The 19,568-nt window shown below is 41.5% G+C and overlaps 1 protein-coding gene and 1 long non-coding RNA gene across 4 annotated transcripts in view; one reads left to right on the top strand and one right to left on the bottom strand.

Annotated features, from left to right (window-relative positions):
• The window catches only part of SLC10A7 (solute carrier family 10 member 7), a 163,753-nt gene that overhangs the window by 65,562 nt on the left and 78,623 nt on the right, over positions 1–19,568 (bottom strand). The window lies entirely within an intron of this gene.
• On the top strand, positions 953–5,556 carry LOC143819743 (uncharacterized). Its single transcript, XR_013225072.1, has 2 exons — positions 953–1,849; positions 5,045–5,556. It is a non-coding gene; the product is annotated as an uncharacterized LOC143819743 (long non-coding RNA).

Raw genomic sequence — 19,568 nt, 5'->3', positions numbered from 1 at the left:
ACAAGTGGAAAACCCACAAGGTCTTGTTGTTTGCATCTCTTTCCCCTTCTTCCATTATTCCCCTTTTCTCTTTCCTGAAAGTCTCCACTTCATCTCATTTTCTGCTTCTCACCTGACAACCAAGCTACCTATACTGAACCTTAGCCATAATCCTTCATCATTCCCTCTCCCTCTGCTTTTTACTGACAGAAACCAGGCCTTGAAGACTGGCAATATTGTAGTGCAGTGGTCCGCAACCTTTATTAGGCTGTGGACCGGTGGGGGGGAGTGCAATCCGGCTGCCACACATGCGCGGCAGGTCCGCACATGCACCTTTGCGCTATGCATGGCCGCAAACGTGCATGCGCAAAAGTGCCGCACATGGCGCAAACGTGCTTCCCACCCCCCCTCCCGCAAAAAGAAGCTTGCCAGGCCACAAGCTTGTGGCCTGGGAAATTTCTCACTGCCGGGGGGGGGGGAGAGGGAGCCGTGGCCCGGTGCCAGGGCCTTCGCGGCCCGGCACCAGGCCAAGGCTCGGTGGTTGGGGACCACTGTTGTAGTGGTTTCTAGCAATGGCCACTGAGGGCATTCATTTCTTAAAACTAGAAGGGCTATTTCTATTATGGGGGTTGTTATCCCCTGATTATTAATTATTATTATTTAATTCAGATTTTCTGCAAACCTTTTCCAAAAAGATCTCCCTCGTCTATTCGTGGCACCAATCTTCAGATTTAAGCATCCACAGATTTGATCATGTCATGAATTTAATACATTGATGCATATTAGGAATATGGTATTAGCATTCGAGAATCCAAATCAAGTCTGTAATCCTTTTTCATCACAGCCACCAATCTACTACAATACTCAAACAGAGCAAGAGCACTGCAAATTACAACCTAACTAAACAGACAGTTCACATGTTACTGTCTTAATGAACATGAGCAGACAAGCCCCACTCTGGATGCAGTATCGACTTCCTCTAGCAACCATCATGAGCAGAAAATGCAAGAGCTTTCTCCTATAATGTGGCACTACTTGATTTACACGGTTCTTTCAGCTAGTAACAAGTCTTTGCCACTCATGCACTCCGTTTCTGCCAGGCCAACTATTTTTATTACCAAACTATAGCTTCCTGACCTGTATCTTTCATGCTCTGTAGTACTGAATCTTCCTTGTGCATTCGGGAAAAGGGAGATTGTCCATTTTGTCTACTGAGGAAAGATCAGCTGCCACTGAGACAACAACCACTGCAGACAGGGCAACACCGAATGGGTATAGACAAGGTTACTTGGTTTATTGTCCCTTGGTTTATTAAGGAGATTGATTGCCATTCATAAAGAAAACTTTTTTTATTCACCATCAGCTGCATCTCCTAATATAGTTTTTGATCTGTAGGCAGTTACATCTGAACACCTTGGCAAAATGAATTAGGTCTTTTGATGTAATGGTTCTGCAAAGTTTTCCTGCTGATAAAAATATCTAGTCTGACTTGGACATCAGATTGATTGTCGATCCTGTATCAGAAGTAACAATTTGTTAAAGCTTCAGACTGATCTTCTAACTGAGACTGTGAATGCCACCCCATGCAAAATGTATCCCTGGTTTTCTTGTCTGATTTAATCATGCAGACAGAAAGTAAAGGTGCCTCCTGATAAGAGAGTGAATGCGTCGCTGCTGGAGGGAGTTTCCCATGAGGTGAGAAACCGTGGATGATTACACTTTAAACCTCCAAAAGCAACGGTGCCTGTTCCGAATCTGTGCCTAGAAGCCGCAGTCAAGAGGACAAACAGAAGTTGAATCCAGACAGCTGAAGGTGATACTGACTGAGCAGACTAGTGTTTTAGAAGATGATCTGCCAACCTTGGATGGGGTGAGTCTTTCTTATGTAGGGGAATAGGGTTTTTTTTTGGGGGGGGGGTGATGCTGGGCCCAGTTTACTGTTAGAAAATTAGATATGATTAAATGATCATCCCTTCTGGACTCTACTGTCTTGGAGGCTAATCTACGCTACTGTAATTTCAAGGTTGTAACATCGAAGAGGAACTTCTTTTGTGGACACTTCATTTAGTCCTAAATATGTCTGCACAACTTTACATTGGCACTAGCTATTAAAATAAACACATTATACTATTTTTAATCAACTACATTTACTACTATGTGACTGTAAATTGAATTCAAAGTGTTGCAGATTACCTTTAAAGCTCTTCCTGATTTGGGTCCCACATACTTGTAGGGCTGCCTCTCCCTGTCTGAATCCATGCAGATCTCAATCCTCCAGTCAATTCTTGCTCATTATTCCATCTATCTGACATGTCTGCTACTCTTTAGTATGACTACCGTGCCAACCATGCAGAATGTTTTGTCAGAGAGATTAGGAAAACCACTCTCCTTCCAGTCTTCATGAAATTTACAATCAATGTTTCTTTAAAATGTTGCGGCGATTGTCTTCCACATCAAGTGAGAAAAAGAAGAGCTTCTAGTTTGTATATAATTTCTACTAAACTTATGATAAAATACCACACTTGTGACCAAAGGTATTGGGAACAGAACAGTATTAGCTAATTGAACTCATCCTGAACCAATATTCTATACAGGGTTTTTTTTTTTAGGGGCGGGGGAGTTACAGGGTAAGAAAATTATGCACAATAATAATACCATATAAATGCATGCAAGTTCCTCTATCACAAATCAATTATGAGTCGCAAGTGTGACAAAAGGTACTAGAAGCCCTCCAAAAGGCCCCATGTTTGCATTTTAATGACAGGATTATAAAATCAGAAATGCAATTGTGAGACAACCATTACTTTATTAGATAGGACGTAATCTGCCAGCTCTAATTTTGGACAGTGAGATTATGCCCTGGGCATCCCATCTCAATCAGACACTTCATGGTTTTCTTTCCCCTGAGAGAGCCTCTTTTGAGCCCTCTTAAGAGGAGGGATTGGATCATTAACACAGTTCCTCATATCATATGTAAAACACAGCATTAGCACTAAACATCAGAGGTGGATAGTGTTTCTACTATGAACAAAATACTCTAGATCTTCCGAACAATTTCACCTGCCAGGCACAGAAACTCTAATTATCAACAATCACAATACTGCACACTAAGGACTCCTCCACACCAGCCACACAGAGAAAGACATCAACCCACCCACACCAATAGCAGGAAGACTCAAAAAACATTATCCTCCCCATACTTACACACACCCCAGGATAAACAGCAGTGCCTTCCAATTACAGCCTCCATACCTCAGTTAAATAGGAGGCTTATAAACAGAAATTAGAGCCTTTCCGAAAAGTATTTAGTCCCTATCTGGATTCCGATGAGTCTCTGAAGACACTATTTAGCACACAACCTTTTTGCATCAGTATTGCTGTGAGGGGAATATGGGTTTTGCAAAGGGCAATATTTGTTAAAAAAAAAAAAAGTATACCACAGGAGGGCAGGCTGCACCATTTATACTAGTTTTAAGTATTTTTCAATTCCATCTTTCCTAAGCTACTAGCTCACTGGGGGCCATGCCACACAGCGGCGGTTGTGCCAAGCCACCGCCAGTGCAGTGCTGTGGTGTTTTATGCTCCACAGCTTTCTGTGTCGCCGCAGGAGACACATTTCAGCACCAGATCTGCTCCGGCACTGAAATGTGTCCTCCTGAAAAACACAGTGGCAGCAGATAGGTTTGCTATGCCGGGGGGGGGGAGGGTATTTTGCAGGAAGGTGGGATCGTGTGGAACACAATCCCACCGTCCTGCAAAATTAATAAATGCTCCAGTCTATGGCACAGCGAAGCGCCATGAAACTGACCAGGGCATTTTTTTTGTCCCCTCTGGGCCACCACAGAACACGGAGGAACCGGGTCTGGAAGGGAGAGGGCCTGCCCAGCAGCTGCGTCATGTGGAAGTGGGGATTAGCCTTGCTTCCATATAGGCGCCCTCTCAGCCTTTTTTGCCCATGTGAAATTGGCCAGGGAAAGAGCAAAGCAGTGGGAAACAACCACAGAACCTCTACAAAATAAAGTGATTATTCTGTAATAAATTTAGATTTATTAATTTATTAATTTTTATGCTGCTTTTCCAGAGCTGTATTTGAATGGCTTACAACTAAAAGCACCATAAAATTATCACAAGGTAGCAATAAAGCCAGCCATTTTAAAAAGCCATAAAAGGAAAAAGACAGTCTGACTAGAATGGGACCCCTGCTCAGGGGCTGGATAGCTACCAGGCACGGGAAAGGTCTTTTCCCATCACCCCTTACCTCATATGGACTAAACCATATAAACTGTAAGCTCAGTGAAGCAACATAGATACTTAACTCAATACAGGGCTTGAACTTCAGACCTGGCCATGGCATCCCAGGAGAAAGGGCTGGGAAATTATGTGACACATTATGATGCAACAGTCCCTCAGAATGAGCAGTGAAAGGACCAGTGGCCTCCTCCTGGCAGCTGAAACAGTCTTTCTCCAAAAAACTTAGGGCCTTTCCTTTTTATCCTCAAAGGTAGCCTGTGAGGTAGATTAGGATAGACAAGAGTTGTTGGTCTCAAGACCAAATTAGGGTGCTTCATGGTAGAGCAGGGAATTATATTCACATCTCCTGGGGCTATAACCACTATACCACACTTTCAGCACATTCTCCGTCTCCTAACCTTTCACTGGCAGATTTCTAGCAGCAGCAGCATTAGGTAGGGGAAGAGGGGACATCATCAGGACAATGAGCAGCAGGAGCCAGCATCATCCTTGCTGGTGCTCCTGTGATAATACCTCCCCCTAAGATGCAAACTTTCAGCCCTGGTGGTACTTTATAGTGGACCCCTCCCTCCCCCGCATTGTGTGTTCCATCATGGAAACATCTGAGGCTGGTAACAAACAAGGTAAGAAGACCCTCAAGCTACTGTAAGAAGAGGGACACAGCTGAAACAATGTTTATTGAATATGATGACCGGTGGAATAAGTTCTGGCTCCATCTCAGATGAATGGAGATTGCCAACTTTCTTTTCACTTGCCTACTGCCACATCTGTTCACTGGATATGACTGTATCTGTTACATTTATGCCTGCTATAGAATCTGAAAAGGCACAGAATATCTGCATCAACAAGATGGTGGCAACTCAACAGTGGTGCATCTGGATTCACCCAGGCCACTGAGCTACTGTGGGCCTTGTGTTTCATCCTGAAATGGGAATGAGAAATATCTTTGCTTCTGCACCTGCTGGATGTCAGCCTAGTTGCCTAAAGTAAGAAAAAGAAAAGAAATATTGGATACCAACAATCCCAGGAACAATAAGGTTCAGAGGTTAGCGGCAGTAAAGATACTACCACTAGGTAGTCTTCCATGCCACATCTCCTAGCCACATCTCAACACCACTGGTATTCACACCCTGTACTAATATACGGAGAGAAGACCTGGTAACTGAGGAAGACCTGCTCCGAAAACTCTGACCCCCACTCCCAGCATGTAACTGTAAATTTGCTACGGGGAAATGGAGACTGCCTACATATTATTGTGTTGTTACCTGCCCTAACCTCTATAAGAAGGGTGGGGTATAAAAATAAAGTTAATTTATTGAAGTTTAAATATTGTACTGTATCATCTATATACCATTAGCCATGTGTGACTGCCATCTGCAGAGACTGGGGCTACAAGGAGGCCAAACAGGTCTTTCTGAAATCTCCAAGTGTGCAGAAACATCTGAAATCTTAACAGAAAATAATAAGGGGGTTAAATTTCCCCCAAATTTTCAAAAAAGCATTGTCTGCATATGTACAGACAATGTACTTACTGGTAAAACTGGCAGGGAGAAGCCACAAGGTGCTCCAAGCAGGCTGCCACAGCAGAGGTCACTGGTTGAATGTCTGTGCCCAGCTGCTGCAATGGGGGACCCCAGGCAAGGCTCTGGGCCTTGCAGCATATTGGTTAAGAGTGGCAGCCTCTCATCTAGAGAAACAAGTCTGATTCCTCACTCCTCCACATGCAGCCAGCTGGGTGACATTGGACCAGTCACAATTCTCACAGGGTATCTGATGTGGGGAGAGGAAGTATAGGCGATTGTGAGCCACTTTTGAGACTCCCCCAGAGAGCAAAAAGTGGGGTACAAAAAAAGCCCCCAGCTCTTCTCTTTCGCTGTGTCGAGGTTACTTGGAGAGGCTCCAAGCCTAGCTGTCATGGCAGAGGACTCTGGAAAAGGCTCTGGACTGCTGTTCTGGCAGAGGACACTGGGTAAAGCTCCATTCCTGGCTCCCACACTGGAGGACAGTGGGCAAAGCTTTGGACCCTTCCACCACAGTGAAAGACACCAGATGAAGTTCCAGGCCCTGTGGCTGCAGCAGAGGACACCAAGCGAGGATGCTGGGCAAGGCTCTGGGCCCTTCTGATGTGGCACAGACCACCAGGTAAGGCTCAGGGTGGCTCAGGAAGGATGCTGGGCAAGGCTCTGATGCCATGACTGATGATGCTGAGCAAAGGTTCTGTCCTAGCTGCTACAGCAGAGGCTATTGGGCAAGGCTCCAGGCCTGGACACTGCCATTGATTAGGACATTGGGACAGGCTTCCAGGCACTATTGCTGAGCTGATGTTTGGTGGGGGCAGAGCCACACCAGGCTAAACAATGTGAGTTGATGGGATTTCATCCCCTGTAACGTCTGCTGAGCCAGAAAGGAGGGAATCAGCCAACAAGGGGTACAGGTCCTCTTTGCTCCTCCTCCCGCAGGCAGTCAAGGATTTGGGCAGAGGAGTGCTGGTGTCCTTAGTGTCCCCTGCCAAGACCAGCTGCACACAAAGCCCAAAAGAAGGAAATCGGGGTGTGGGAGTCAACCTGGAGGTCCAGTGGAGAGGTGCAGCAGCCCTTACTGGTCCCCTCAGCTGGCAATAAAAGATCCAGATTGCTACAGTGCTCTTGGGGGAGTTAGCTGGGAGATGCATTGGCCTGACAGTGGCAACAATGGGGGGGGGGATTGTCCCCCTTGAGTATTGTGGGTTCCCACCCGTAGCAGAATAATTTTTTCCCCTGACACAGGGATGTGGTCTGCCAGCACAACGATATTTAGTAACAACCTTATGCTACCCAGCAGGCTAAACTCAGGAACAATATCGATGTTCTATTTACTGCATAAATATACCATATTTCAAAATCCTTCAGTGTGACAGAAGAGATAAATGTTGACAGCAGAAAAGATTAAAAAGTATACACTGGTCAAGTGTTTAGTTCATATAACAATGAAGTTGTTTTGCAAATGCTGAGCAGTATATATATATGCACGCACATGGAACACAGGGCTGGGTATATACAGACACCGGTGAGAAGCCCTCTTTTCCAGCAGAGGGCATCTTCTACACACTAGAAAAGCCTCTCTTCAATTATGTGTGAGATTCTTGCACATACATTGGCAAGGTACTTGAAGTTTAAAAATCAAGATGGGTATCCAGTGAAATCATGCTCTGAAAATGGCATTTGGGGTGAGTGTCCATCTTCCTAATATGTCAGCCACACTGAAATAAATGGAAGTCATGCAGAAGGACACTGAAATAGGTACACAGAAAACAAATAGAAAGTACAGCCTGGCTCACATGACCAGTCATCAGAACATGTCTGAAATTCAAGGCCATACATTGCCAGTCTAATTAAACAATTAGGACGTTGCAACGTCCTGTTGTTGCCATTGGATAAAATGCAACCAGTGTTGACAAGGATCACATTAATCAGCTCCTTCATGAAGGATTCTCTCTATTTTCTATATCAGCAAAGAAAAAAAGACTAAATGGAATGGTCCCATCAGCTTCAACACATGAGAAAGCCCTCTCCACTTCCCTTTTATTCAAACCGGCCTTCTTGGTAATCACTTTTTTCCTTTCTGTTCTTCTCCTATATAATTTCATCTTTTTTTTTCCTTACCAAGTTACACATGTGTTCATTCACCTTTATAATACATTAATAGTCTGTTTCCCCCCCCCTCCCCGCCAAAATTACAGTTCCATATGTTCTATGTTGTATGTTGACTCGTTCCATATATCCTCTATGATGTTATATGTAAACTGCCCTGAGCCATATTGGAAGGGCGGTATAGAAATCAAATCAAATCAATCAATCAATCAATCAATAAATAAAATATAGCTAGGGTATAGCTAGCAGTCACAGAGCTACTTTAGAGGTGCTCAAAGGCTTCATGGCTAGAATGAGTTTTAAAACTTGTTCTTTAAAATACATTCATTCCATATCACAAAAAAACTTAGGAAGCTACTCCAGGTTAACATACTTGGGGCAGGAACTTATCTAGCACTTTTAACAGAACAACACTGTTTGGGACCTGGCTACTAAAAGGAGGTCTATGCTCTATGACCCTCCTTTTACGAGATGATCAGGGAAATTCCACTGAAGTCCACAGGCTCAAAAAGGTTTACTCCGCTTAGTACTGCACTGTAGTTTACTAGCACTACAGCTTTATATGTAGAGGTATCTAATCTTTGATAATCCTACCTCAGAACTATTCCCTGACAACCACTACGGCTAGCCCTGGGCACCAGGGAAAGCTTTTTTCAGTTGGGTTTAGGATTCGCCTTGCTTTGCCATGAAGTTCGATACTTTTCTGCCGTTGTTTTTTATTACTGATAGATTTTCATAGAAATCATAGAATCATAGAGTTGGAAGGGGCCATACAGGCCATCTAGTCCAACCCCCTGCTCAATGCAGGATTAGCCCTAAGCATCCTAAAGCATCCAAGAAAAGTGTGTATCCAGCCTTTGCTTGAAGACTGCCAGTGAGGGGGAGCTCACCACCTCCTTAGGCAGCCTATTCCACTGCTGAACTACTCTGACTGTGAAATTTTTTTTCCTGATATCTAGCCTATATCGTTGTACTTGAAGTTTAAACCCATTACTGCGTGTCCTCTCCTTTAGTAATTATTATGACATGTCTAAGCAAACAGTTTACATTAAGATTAGTAAATGGCAAATATATTGTGACATTCTGATACAGGGCAGTCTGGTATTGCCTGCTCCTCAACATTTCCCATTTTACTTTGGCAAGTAAAGGTTAGGATTGGACATACCAACAAACGTGTCTATATGTTAGTGCTGTTACGAAGAATAAAAATATAGGACTGGGGTTGTGTGTGCTGTTTATTTAACTTAACCCTTCTGCAATACTGCAGTTAATTGTATGTCATGGCATCCTAAGGAACAGATTTAAACATGCCAAAGCTAATGGTGCAAAATCAGGTAAGAATTTATATTATATTAAATATCAATGATAATTATACCTTTATTGGCGTAGGACAAGTGAAAGACAGATACAACCAAACAAAGTGAATTTAAAATTTGATTTAAAGTATCTTGGATCTAGCTTAATATACAACCATTATAAATTCAGCCACACAGAATGTAGTTCTCAGTTAAATATTTAAAAAATCCCTGATATTAGCAAAATGTGTAGGGATTCTTTTCATATCTATTTAACTGAGTAATAAAATACATTTTAATCTGATTTTGCACCATCATCGTTGGCCCTTTTAAAATCTCCTGTGAATGTTGAGGTTCTTTATTTTGTTGTTATCCTCAGAAATAGAAATGTTCAAAATCATAACGTCCTCTACACTAGGTGGTGCTACATCACTTTTAAAATAAAGATGCCTCTGCCTAAGCCTGTTTTACTACACTATTTAGCCCTAGTTCCAAAATACACATTAAGATGTTGTTTCCAAATGCTGACAATGCCAAATAAAAAAAACACTTAATTTGGGCACATATACTTTTACTAAAAAGTGAAATATTACACACTTCTAGAATGGTTTTAAAATTATAAAATTTGTTTTTTTCAGAGTCATTTACCCAAGCTTTGACCCCCTCCCTTTGCACCTGCCCCATAAAAATTCCCCAGTACTGTTATATATCTATCTGTCAAAGTGGGCTGTGACCCATGAAAACACATGTTCAAATAAATGGTGGTCTTCAAGGTGCCACTAGATTTTGTTTTATTTTGCTATGACAAACTAACACAGTTACCCATTTGCAATCAACTCTTCAAAGCAAACGACCATCCTGTTTTCTTTTGAAATTATGCCGAGGAAGACTTTATTTTTATCTTTGCTTAACCAGAGTGAAGATTATTTACAATAGGATTCAATTTGTTAAGCAAAAGAAATATGCATTTTTTAATATTTATATGTATATAAAAATAAATTTCCAGTACGTCACCACCTCCTGTTCATCATTCTTTATTTAAGAAAACTTTTGATGTGTGAATATTTGAAAGTATTCTGTATGAATACTTATTTCCATTTATGTGGAGAAGTTATCTATGCATTCCGAGCTCAATCCAACCAAAGTTTATGCTTCTATATGAGAGAATTAAAGACTTAAGTATATCTTCTGAAAACTAATGCAGCACAGATGCAGCCATTCCATTCATGTGATTATCAAACTATACATAAAGGGATTGATCCTACCATAGATCCTATCACTCCCCTGAGCAGAAACAAGCAGTAGTCCTGTAACACTTCAGAGGCTAAACATTTTATTCTAGCATAAACCTTAGTGGACTGGAGTCCACTTCTTCAGATGCAATTAGCGAATTCCCACTTTGCAGGTGGTTTGGGGAGAAAACCACCCAGCAGGGTAAAGAAAAGCAGGAAGCATGGAGTGAGATGCAAGGTAAAATTAAAATCTAGACAAGAAGAAATGCACAGACTATTCATTATAATTCTGACTCTCAGGTCAAAAAAGGAATGTCCAGCTAGACTGAAATGCCCTCCCATTGGTTTCTGAAAACCATGATGTCAAATGTGTTTGTCTAACAATAAATATCAGAAAATGTTGTTACATGACAGCAAGTATTACATTGGAAGATGAGCCTAAAACAATGCTATTAGGTCTTATAATGGTGTAGCATGTTGGGATAATGTTGGTTTCTTGGCTTGTTGCAGCATCTGGCCTTTCCATTTGCTTCTCAGTCGGGTGGTACATTACTGTAGACTTCACTGGGACAAAGATTTCACTACAAACACATGCACACATACACACGTGCACACAAAGGAAATAAGCAAACCTGTTGTTGAATACTTCAGAAAGACTCTCAGGCTCTTTTTGTTTTACCGTCTCATCTTTTCCAAAAGTGGTCACAGAGAAAAATAAATGCCTGGCCTCAAGTCCCTCTGGGAGCCAAAAACAACTGTTCATTCATTTGAGGCTCACACTTGACACCATTAGAAAGCAAGACTGATTCTCACTAGGTTGCCTGTTACCAGAACTATTCATTCCAGCCTGCTTACCTCTTGTTATCTTACATAACAGTACACATTCTGAACAGATTTCAGTAATTCAAAGAACAGAATCAAACCCACAAAGTTATGGGTCTATACGGCAGCTGCTCCACCAACACTGCTGAAATTAAGATAAGCTGTACAGTAGCAGAGCTAACTGGCTGGAGACCCTCTCTTGGAATCAAGCATCTCTGGCTGCTAAATACGGAACACAAACCTCACACCAGGATAATTCCATGAGTGTGCGCTGCTTGTGCACTTGGCTGCCTGCCGGGCCCCAAGTCATCAATAATGAATAGAGCCATACCGCTATAGCAGGACTCAGTGTCGTGGGCTTGTCAGAGATTTCTGAAAGGGAACAAAAACACGGGTTTGCCATTTGACTGTGCCTTCAGTGGGAAAAACCTGGCTTGTAAAAAAATATATAAGCTCAATTGAGGGGGGGTATTATAACAACCCAAAAAGGAGTCAGAACAATATATTCTGAGACTGTACAGTACCAATTATTCAACAGAAGCAGGGGGGAGTTAGCTCAACATAAAAGCAGGAATCTGAAAGGGTTAATCAAAAGAAGAATTTGAAAAGTAACATATTCATGTTAATTTTTGAAGAAAGAGAATGAAAAATGGCAAGACTGTAATTGTAGCAGCTAACGAGTAACTTAACGCCAGAAAATTTAACGAGATGTTGTAGTTAGGAGAAGAAATGCTGCTTTATTTGTGAGATGAATAAAAATTACTGTGGACTATATCCTAATTAATCCACCAGGCAAAAAGAAGAATCAAATTTGTTTGCCTGGAAAAGCAAAATGCATTGAAAGGTGAATAAATAAATGCAAAATCCTAAGCATCAAACAGCACACAAAATGTTAGGTATTATCTAACCATCAACAGAGGAAATCTGTTTGACAGCTGTATCTCTTGCAATTTCCCCTTCTTTTTCCTAAACATATTTCAATAGATACTGCAACTGCAGCATTACAAGAGATATTATCTCATGTTTTACAAACAGAATGCACCAGCTGGTATCTTGCCAAGCTGTATCCCTTGGGAAGCTGAATAGTGGATAACTAAATTTTTACAACAAGCACTAAAACCAAACTTATTGAAAACCCAATGCAAAGCCAAACCTTTGTTGTTTTGGTGTTTGAGTAAATTCCAAAAGATGACAACTATGTTTTCATAGCATTAACCTTTAGAAGTCTCAGAGCCATTCTGCTGAAGCATAAACACTATTTTCCAGTGAGGTGTCAGATGATACACAAAAGCCAACCATCTAATTTTCAAAAGGTCCCCACACTGTTTTTTTTTTTTTAAGAAATGAACATCTACAAAAACACTACCGTAACTGAATGAAATGTAGTATTTCAGAATTAGATGCTTTGCCTGTGCTTTCTACATGAAAACATGAAACAAGAGCACTAGGGTTGACAAACATTTGTTTTATGAGAAGGTATGCTTTTTAGCCTGCAGGGCAATGAAACTATCCAAATCTACATTCAAATACGTAGGTCCTTCCAAAAATTGTGAAGTGACCTCACAGCCCTTATTGGGCTCCATGATCTATCATGGTTTATGCTTTTAAATTACGGAAGAAATGCCCATTTTGCACAGTGGGTTTGGAAGACATTTGCCACTCTCCTTGCTACTGAACAAAGGGTTTGATCCAGCAAAGTGTCAGAGGACACAAAGACTTCTGCCTGCAAAGTATAACTTCCATGCTCTCCCCCCCGCCCCCCGTTCCAGCTGTATCTGAAAATATCACTGGGGGGGGGGTTGTCTCCTGCAGTAGGCAATCTCTTCTGAAGCAGGAGGGTGATGCTGAGAAAACCCTTGCCCCCACGGAAACACAGCACAGGATCCAACCCATTGGTCTCTTCCCTTTTGTTTAACCAGAGCAACCTTCTAGGGCAGGACTGAGAGCATGTGAAAGGCACAAACTAGCATATAACTAAGGTGAGAGTGGGCATGGAGGATGGCTACAGGGTGAGACTGTATATACAGGAACAGATGAGTAACTGTTGGAGTGGCCAAGGAAGATTACAATAGGGCAACCCCTACCGTCAAACGCAGGCTCACCTGGTTTGCATTCCATCACAGTATGGTTAAAACCAGAGACACACAGCAGTGGAGTTATAAACTATGCTAGCTACAGACTAGATTTTACCACAGTTATTTCAGACCTATTTATGATATAGAAATCATGTGATTAAAATATTGAATTAAGCACATCATCAATAAACACTTCCTCTAGTCACCACCATCAGGTTATTCTTTTCAGGAAAGTATAGCATGCCATTGTTTACAGCAGATTCTCAACCTTCCTAATGCTGCGACCCTTTAATACAGTTCCTCATGTTGTGGTGACTCCCAACCATAAAATTATGCAAGTGTTCTTTCACAGAAATTAAACCAAAACTGACCAATGGCATGAAGATCCATTGTTCATGATTGTATATAAATTGGCAGGCGCCTTCAGGAGGGCGGCATCAGTGGCGGCACCCCCCTCCTGGCCAAGCTGCTTGCCCTGCCACAACCTCTGTGTCATTCGACCCCCAAAGGGGTCCCGACCCCCAGGTTGAGAACCACTGGTTTACAGCATCAGTGGAATTCTATGAAATGTCAACACAGTTTTCCCCTCATTAAAATAAAAATAATAAAGTTAAGATTCCTTGTTCCACATAAGACACCTGAACTTCAGAAGCAGAAGCAGTGGCATAGGGAGACTGCAGATACACAAAAAAGACATTGCAGAATACTTTTATCAAAAGCTTGGCAATAAGCAATTAAAAAAAGAGGAAAAACATGGAAATGCTCTAACAACTTCTGGAACTTCTCTGGCCTATTGCCTCATTTTAAAAGCAATGGCTTAGAGCCACATTAGCTTCTGAGTGCAAAGACTTCTGTCTCCAAAGCATGATTTCCTTGCTTCCTTTGGCAGTCTGAAATGCCCCCCTAACCTATTTCTCCTGAGGAGGCATTTGGGCTTTGGTGGGAGGGGGTAGGTGGGGAAATCTCACTCTACAGGTGGCAGTCCTCATGCCCATGGACATTCTAGTGTGAATCCAAGCCAAAACTCTGAGGAAATCTCAACCATCCAAATAGTTTGGTTTTACTTTGTTTTTCCAAGCCTAAGAATTAGAGCAAATTGGAATTATAGGATAAGACTGAATTAGAGACCAGCCTGATAGTGCCCCCCCCCGGCATGTTCCAAAACTATATACAGCCCCCAGTACAGAACTCATAGGAGGATTACAAGCCTTTAGGTTTTGACACAGATCTTTTAGAGGTAACTCTACTTGTCATTAATGGAGCAAATGACATATAGCAATGAATGAATTCCCTTTAGCTGAATATGTGATGCATGTCCTCAGGCACTCAAGGCAAAGCAGAATTTTAGTGAGGATCCCTACAATTTTTTAACCAGCTAGAGCACTTCCTTCTTCCTGTCTTGGTGTTCATTGCTATTCATAAATATTATGATGTGGCGCATTGGAGGCTTTAAGCTCTGCAGGATCCACTAAATGAATTAGACCATTTTAGACAAAATTGTCATCTCTATGACAGAGTGAATTTGTATTCATTCTAAAATGCTGACACCAAATATCTACAAAATCTTTTGCAGCAGATGTGATTGTGAGTAGCAGTGTAACAAATTTGCCAGCAATAGTTTTGTTTATTTATACTACACACTGCTCCCCCGTAGGGACCAAAAACAGTTGACAATGTTTTCCCCCTCCTCATTTTTACCTTCACATCAACCCCGTAAAATAGATTAGGCTGAGAGAGTTACTGGCCCAAGGTTATTCTGTGAGCTTCTACGGCAGAATAGGAATTTGAACTTGGCTCTCCCAGATCTGACACTCAAACCATGACACCAAGCTAAAGAATTTCCAAAAATGTGTAACTATTGTATAACAGAAACCAAACTGTAAAAGCCACTAATTGGACTAGTAATGTAGGCCTGACTAATATATAATCTGACCTGTATGGCTGCTACTACCCTGCTACACAAATGTTGGAACCATGTGGGACCCATCTTATACAAACCATTATATACTAGAGATGCAGTACAGATAAGCAAACTGACTCTACAATCCATCTGTCATCACTTGATTTTTCCATTTCATGTATCACCGGAACATCATGGAACATGGTCATTGGAAAGGGGCAACTATTTTACTCTGATATCATATTAGGCTGCACAGGCCTAATATGAGACAAGACAAGCAGCCAAGCTGAGTAGCAAACTAAAGCTACTGAATTGTGATAATAATTACTCATGACTTTCAACGTATATTTGATTGCATAAATGGATAATAGTATTCCTAGTTTAGAGCCTCTTGTGGCGCAGAGTGGTAAGGCAGTGATATGCTGTCTGAATCTGTCTGCCCATGAGGTTGGGAGTTCAATCCCAGCAGCCGGCTCAAGGTTGACTCAGCCTTCCATCCTTCCGAGGTCGGTAAAATGAGTACCCAGCTTGCTGGGGGGTAAATGGTAATGACTGGGGAAGGCACTGGCAAACCACCCCGTATTGAGTCTGCCAAGAAAACGCTAGAGGGCGTCACCCCAAGGGTCAGACATGACTCGGTGCTTGCACAGGGGATACCTTTACCTTTACCTTTATTCCTAGTTTGTTTTCCCATCACTGCCATACAGCTGTGATAATTTGCATTGTAGCAAGCTAAAACTATGGCTGGTAAATTCTTGACACTTAAGAAAGCAAAGTCGGTAGAATACTGTTTGTACTTGTGTATTATTGCATACTAGGGGACTAAGCCCATTGCATTCAAGAATAAAACGGGCGCTAGATTGGGGGGAGGCGTGAAGAATTCTGTCGAAAAACAGAAGAATTCTGTTTTCCTCCCCTCAGGACCTGGAAAGGCTGCAGGTTGAAAGCCCCGGGTATGGAACTCGCCAGCTGGTGCAGCTCTCACGCAGCAGGGAACAGCACCTTCTGAGCCTCAGAAGGAAGTGGAAGGAGGAGGGGGTGGTCAGGGGTGGGGGATGGAAGGCGACTGGCTGATTGCTGCACAGACAAGCAAGCTGGTTGGAGGAGGAGGCACTCAGGGGCGGGATAGCTGCCCTTAGTGGGTATTAAGCGCTGAGTGACACTTAAGCCATGAGACCAGCTCCTCCTTCTAGGCCTTACCAGAAATATATTATGTGGAACAGATTGTTGAATATCTTTTCCTTGTAAACATTTGGAGAAATGAGGGCTTCAAAACTCCAAGAACTCACCCTTGTGCAGATAGCAGGAAGTCCAGAAATATGTATAAATGCACAGTATAAAAAAGCAGAATTTTTTCACAAGTAATTTTCATTTTATGTAACCTGTCATTGAATTTTACGGGAGAAAGAAAGAATTAAGTAATTAAATTCCAAAGTATTGGTGCTTATTTATTTTTAACATATGTAAAATTTTAAAGACAGTAATAATTTATGTATTTTCACAATTGTTCTCTTTAGATCATCCCCATGCTTATTTAAAAACCCATCCAAACTCTGCCTTCAATCATCTACATTTGGAACCTTCAGTGACTTGCTACTGCAGTGGTCAGTGGGAAAGACTATTAAGTAGGATGGGATATTTCAACACAGTTTTTTAAAATACAGGTTTGCTTTCTTTCAGCTTTTGCTCAAAATTTGATGCTATCAATACCTTCAGTCCTGTTCAGCTTTCCTACCGCATGCTGCTCTCGTCTTCCTGTGGGGTTGCTAAAAAAGAAAGAAGCAATCTAGTACCTAACCCCGCCCTCAAAATAACCTCCCCAAACCTAAAATGTAACAGTGACCAAAAAGGTGAGTAAAGAAACACATATTAGATCAGTGACAAAGGTTGCTTCTTCTAAAAAAAGGAAGGCTATCTAGTCCCTATCTCTTGATTTTTATCCATCAGATTTCCTACATAACCACTTTCCAAAGCAAATATTATATACTGCACACCTTGAGATATATTTTCCATGCACACTACTTAAGACTTTTTCCAGTCGAAATGGCTTTGAACATCTGCCTGATCTCAGTTTAAAGGCACTATTTAAGAACATGGGTTACCAAGATTTCAGATAAACTTTAACCCCTTTCTTTCTCCAAAACTTGATGGGCACCCAAGTATTTTCCTTCAAATAGCTTTCACATACCTGTTCTCAGCTATGAAATTTGACTAAAGAATATTTTTACACACCAGTAAATTATAAAGGCAAGAATCCTTGCATGATTTTTAAAAGGAAGGTTTCAATTGTATATGGTCTGACAAACTGTAAAAAATATAGATGATTTAACAAATGAGTACTCAATCAATGATGCACTGAGGCACAAGTCAAAACCCATTATATTCAGGAACATCCTTGAAATTCCACTTCAGTGCACTGACCCTGTTGCTCAACGCTAAAGACTTTGCAAGTGCCCCCCCCCAACAAAACATTCAGAAGAGCTTTTGTTTTGGCATCCAGTCAGCTGCACCTCACAATTAAACCCTGCCAGACTCCTTCTCTAATCAATTATTCATCAAGATTACTAGCATATCTTTTGAGCACCTTAACTTCACATCAGAAGTGTGCAAGGGCTGACACGTGCATGTGTACATTACAGAATAAAAGGCAGACTTGAGGCAGGCTTTAACGCTAAATGAGAACAAGACGAAAAGAAGTGAAATCAACATTTTCAGTCAAAGTTGAGCTCCAGGCAAGCTGCAGGCAGTGCACAGCGTGAAAGAATTTGGCTCCTGAAAGTGCCCATGTGTTGACAGCTGAGGAAGAGAGTTCGAAGGCTTAATGGTAAGAAACGTTCCATCAATTATAATGTTATACATATTACCCCCTCTTACTGGATTTAAAACTCATCTTCCCAATTCCTGAAAATCAAAGACACACACAGAAAACCTACATTGTGAGGCATTATCATTAAAAAATAAAATGGGTTTTCAAAATCATGATTAGCACAGTTACATTAAGCCGCGAATGGGGGAGAGATAAGGAAACCTGGGTTGTAATGGAGATAACGATTTAAGGATATACAGACAAAACACAGAAGTCTGGAAGCCTGTCCAGTTTTTATAAGTTGTGCTAGTTAATTGGAACTTTGTTTCACAGAATATGTTGGTCTATATTACAATATAATATATATATGGAGTACGTTGCATAGTGCTGGAAGTGCTGAATAAGTAGGAAGGAGGAGAGAGAAAACTCTTGAAAAGCAAAAAGACTTGTCCTTTACTTTCTCTTAGTCCCAGCCCATCTGGCACTTTTGAATGGGTTTATATTGTCAGTAGGTACACAAAACAGTGTGCCACAACAGAATGAGACAGCGGTGGACACCAGCACAAAAGCATTTCCCCATGTTTCTAGGATTGTCACAAACTAGATACTCGGCTGCTCACTCCAGCCTGGGAAATTTCTGGATCTCTGGGAGCAGCGCCTGGGGAGGACAAGGGTCTCGGTTTCTGAAATGACGGCTACATACTTGTTCTCATTTAAGGCTAAGTATTCCAGCTCCCAAATGTTGGCTTGGGTGATTTTAACACTTGCATATATGTACCCATATTTTGTTTTCCTCTCCAAGTTTCTTTGGTGCACATGTTTTTCCTCATGTATCGTTGGTCTTTTTACACAGATGCCATTTTCTTCCATATGCTCACAGCTAAAATTCTAGTCAGTCCCCATTAAAATTACCTAGAATAGCTGCATCATCATCCCATGGGGATGAATCGTTCCAAACCAGATGCTCCCCAGTTCCCACTGGCTTTCCTTCAGGAAATTTTAAAGCCACTCTATGATCTTTTTGATATTAAGTGCCATCAGTCTGGTCCCCTTGTGGTTCATATGGAGGTCTTCTCTCTGATTTAGGCCTTCTCACTTTACAACAGTAAACTACCTTTACGTCCTCAAGCCTGGCTTAGATCTAGGTTTATCTTTATGGGATATATTTTAAACAGCTACATAACTGAGAAGACTGCTACCTTCCCAGTCTTCAAATGTACCCTGCCTTTGGTTTACCTTATATATTTAAAATACAGAGAATTTTCATTTTTAAATATTTATTTGAAAGTGCTAGAAAACTCAGTTTCCCTCTCATCCATGCTATAAGAATAGCACAAGCTATAGAAAGAAAGGGCTGGTTCATACTGCTGACTTCACTGCTTATTTAAAATACAAAGTGTGTAATCAAGTCACCACCAATTCATGGTGACCTCATGAAGTTCTTGGCTGTACTTACAACATTTAAAAAAAAAATTCAAAGTATGAATGGGTGGGGAGGAGGATAGACTAACTTTGTAGCCTAAGTTATTTCTTCTCTTACTACTATAATCAAGCTCAACATTTAGAAAATTCAGTAAGC

This window comes from Paroedura picta, chromosome 10 (genome assembly GCF_049243985.1).
Source record: "Paroedura picta isolate Pp20150507F chromosome 10, Ppicta_v3.0, whole genome shotgun sequence".
Lineage (NCBI taxonomy): Eukaryota > Metazoa > Chordata > Lepidosauria > Squamata > Gekkonidae > Paroedura > Paroedura picta.
Note: the sequence above shows the minus strand (reverse complement) of the source record. Positions and strands in the feature narration are given on the sequence as shown.